Source organism: Sinocyclocheilus anshuiensis, unplaced genomic scaffold (genome assembly GCF_001515605.1).
Source record: "Sinocyclocheilus anshuiensis isolate Anshui unplaced genomic scaffold, SAMN03320099.WGS_v1.1 scaffold396, whole genome shotgun sequence".
In the NCBI taxonomy this organism is placed as follows: domain Eukaryota; kingdom Metazoa; phylum Chordata; class Actinopteri; order Cypriniformes; family Cyprinidae; genus Sinocyclocheilus; species Sinocyclocheilus anshuiensis.
Window position 1 is genome coordinate 807589 of NW_015558623.1, and position 3765 is coordinate 811353.

The following is a 3765-nucleotide window of genomic DNA, read 5'->3' on the forward strand; positions in this document are numbered from 1 at the left end:
TAAGTTTTCTTTAAGTGAACTTTACATCATATTTTAAGTATACTACTATGTCCCTATTTAGGTATTAATTTGTATATATTTTGTTACATGAATATCTGAACATACAAAACATCAAAAGAACAGGGTATCTGCTTGTAAACAAAAACATTTTATTCTAGCTTCATGCATTTTTTTTTAAACACTTGAATGTGGATAAGTTTCATAAATAAAAAATAAAGAAATAAACAACATTTTGAACAAAAAGCTGAAAAAAGACTATGAATTGGATTCAGAATGATAATCAAAACGTAGATAGAGTCGATCAACACCCCAAAGCTTGACGGCCATTATTACCTCTTCATTGGTCGACATTTTATTCCATAAAGTTACACAGTTTTGATGCTGTTTTATGTCTGATGATCGTGTTCGAATACATGTGGAAACATCTGTTGTTTCGGTTTCTTCTTCACTTTTTTGGAAATTCTGTACAGAAGATGTGTACTAGCGCCCCCTACTACAGTATAACAATGAAAACACGGATTCTAGGAACACAAGTATAGCTCAAATATATTTAGACTTTTTCTAAGTATAAGTCAAGGATACTTAAATGTCATTTTAAGTATATTTCTGAGAAGTACATAAAGCCCATTTCTGAGAAGTACATAAAAAGTAGACTAAAAGTATACTTTCCTATATTTAGTTTAAAAGAAGTATACTAATAGCACACTTGAATAAACTTCTTTTTCGTAAGGGGAGCTAAAAAAAATAATTTTAAAGGAGACAGGGAGTGCTCTAACGTCGAGAAAGTAGGCAAAGAAAAAAAATATTTTGAGGTAAGACAGCATAATGTCACATCTGACTTAATTGAATTAATGTGATCATGTTAATGGATGACAGAACTGATACCACCTGAATCAGCAGGTCATCACAGACTATGATATTCCAAAACAATACACTGGGGTTCACAGGACGCGTTCTTGCGTTCCGTCTGCTCTAATGTTTATCATTGAAACATGGGTCAGACAGACGTCTCTCGCCGGTGCGTCGCGTCTGGCGTTATTCCCGTTTTAAGGGAACAGTTGTCTGTTCATTATCCGAGTAGTGACTGAAGATGTCATTCAGCGTAACCATTACTGTTCCTTTACAGAATTAAAGTAATACTGATTTGGAACGTCGTGAGATTGAGAAAACGAAAACAGAATTTTAATTTTGGTTTGGACTGTCTCTTTAAGAAGGCAGAACTGTTAAAAACAGCACAACTTTTAAAAACGCGTCGCAAGAACGTTGTCGACGTCTTGCTGCAAGAAGAACGCGCCCTGTGCGACGCATTCCAGGTCGGATACGCACAGTACTGTATATTTTAGAACCCACATCGAACGCATCTACGAGTTTAAACTTGTGGAAAAAACTCGGTCGTGACTGCTTCATAATTCACAAGATCAATTAATGAATTATATTTTAACGCTATATTGTAAGGCGAGAAACATAAGTGTCCTTCAGGTAAGTGATTCGCAGGATAACTCAAAACGCAGCAAACGCGTGGCGCGTATTGGCGCGTCCCCATATTACCGCACTATACAACATAATCAGTTAGTCGGACATTTAGATGTACTAAACATATTATTTATATCTGGATAAATACATTGCAGTAATGAAATCGATCGCCTTACCTTTGAATCAAGCTCGGTTCCAGTAAATGCCGTGAATGGAGACAGTGGGGAGCGATGTGGTCTGCTGGAGACACAGTGAGGTCTGCTGTCCGAACTGTTGCCTGTCTCCTCTCTAAGCGCATGTAGGCTATTCTTAACTGAACGAAACCCCTCCCCTGCTTCACACGATATTTTCAGCCACGTTGTATTTAGAAACCGATTAGCTTCTCCAAATCCATACCTAAATGAGCTACCTGTCGAAATGATTTGCTAGTCCTTATCCATACTCGCTTGGCATACTGTAATATGCACATTTTAAGTTTCATCTGTCAGGGCTGCGTTGTCAAAATATGCCATGAGGTCAGTGTTTTGCTTTTTTGTGAGAAGAGTTTTATTTTTCAGTCACAGCCTAAACACCAAAAGGCAGGTTAAACTGAACCCTTTGGAAATATCTGTGTAAATAAATCAGTGGCTCCTAAAATGGCATTCAAACTTTGCCCAAGAAATAATAAATACAGATAAACACTGCACACACAGTTTTTGCAAGTGCTTAAGGTCCTTAGACATGTGACCATTTTTGTCCTATTAAAAGTTTAAATATATTTTCTGATTGTCTCCTACTATACATTGTGATTGATTGGATTGGGGACGGTAAGTAAAAAAAAAAAAAAAAGTTATTTATAGGCTCTAAAAAATGAACTTTCAATTCATCAGATAATCCTGGAAAAACTGTTTTCAACATTGATAATAAATGTAATAAATGTTTTAGATCAGCACATTAGAATGGTTTTTGAAAGATCATGTGACAATTGTGAAAATTGTGAAAATTCAGCTTTGGAATTACAGGAATAAATATTGTAAATTATTGTAAACTGTAATACAATTTAAATTTGACTGTACTTTCTAATCAAATAAATGCAGCCTTGGTGAGCATGAGAGACTTCTTTCAAAAAAGTTACAGACTGTGTACATGAAAAAATATATATATAATACAATATAATATAATAAATATGAGTGTCTTTGCATTTTGTAACAAAATAATCAAACAAAGTGTGACAATTATTTTAAGGAAATACAGCACAAACCTACTTTGAGCAAAACATTTCACAAGATGTTGTTTCACTTGTATGAACTAGAGGGGAACTGACTTTATACATCCACTTTGTACAAATCACCATGCGTCCGGTTGCTTAAAAGTAACTGCACAAGTTAGTTGCGTGAAATAAATATCCAAATATATTGTATTTACACTGATCTGTTCATTGTCACTGTTAAATACTTATCAGTTAGTCATTTTTGTGATATCTAATATACTGTAAAAAATATTGCTGTAACAGGCCTGTGTTTCAAAGAAGTCTTTTAACTTAACTTCTGCTCACATCCCACAAGGCCAACTGCTTAAACTACCTTTCCTTGGTTTATACCTTGAAAAGAGGCGAGTAGGATGTCTGGTTTCCTCATTGTCTTTCAGTTCCAACCATCATTAGCAACAAACTCTCACAGTCAGAGACAGATTTCTCTTCAGTGCTTTTCCATCCTCATAGCTGGAAAAGACCTGGCATGAGGGAATTTGTCTCTTTGTACTCTCTTCCGCCGTAATTGGGACCTTTTCTGATGGGTTCTGTACCCTTTCCTGCAGACAGATGAGGAGCCTTGCAATCTCCCAAATGTGTGGAAGCAAGCAGATGGCTGGCTTGTCCTTTTTTTTTTTGTTTTCACCAAAGGCACACAAGGTATAAAAGCACATTAAAGTAATATTAACATAACAGATTATAACCTGAAGGGACATGTATGCAAAGAACTGTCCTCCGGAGGGTATCACTTGAGCTCTGACTGTTCGCATATCAATACTCCAAGTTCCCCAGCAAAAAACCACCAACGGAAATAGAAAGGATATGGCAAGGATACCACAAAGCTCGATTTCATTATCTACAGGGAAAGACGGAGAGAAAGACAGAGAGTGTCAAGAGTTCCAGGAATATAAACTACACCCAGGACAAATATACAGCTATCAGACACGTTCATACAGTTAAGATATTTGTTTCATGTAATTACCGCAAAATCTGGTGGGACACCGAGCATTACACAATGAACTTCCTGATACTGCTGAAGCTTGCAGATGAATGACTGGCTCAGG

General features: G+C 36.3%; 1 protein-coding gene across 1 annotated transcript in view; it reads right to left on the reverse strand.

Annotated features, from left to right (window-relative positions):
- Positions 1-1763, reverse strand: part of LOC107680691 (contactin-4-like) — a 103452-nt gene extending 101689 nt beyond the window's left edge. Inside the window, exon 1 of the mRNA XM_016476700.1 lies at positions 1650-1763. The gene's annotated coding sequence lies outside the window, so the exon portion shown is untranslated. The remainder of the gene's footprint in view (positions 1-1649) is intronic.
- Between the last annotated feature and the right edge of the window lie 2002 nt (positions 1764-3765).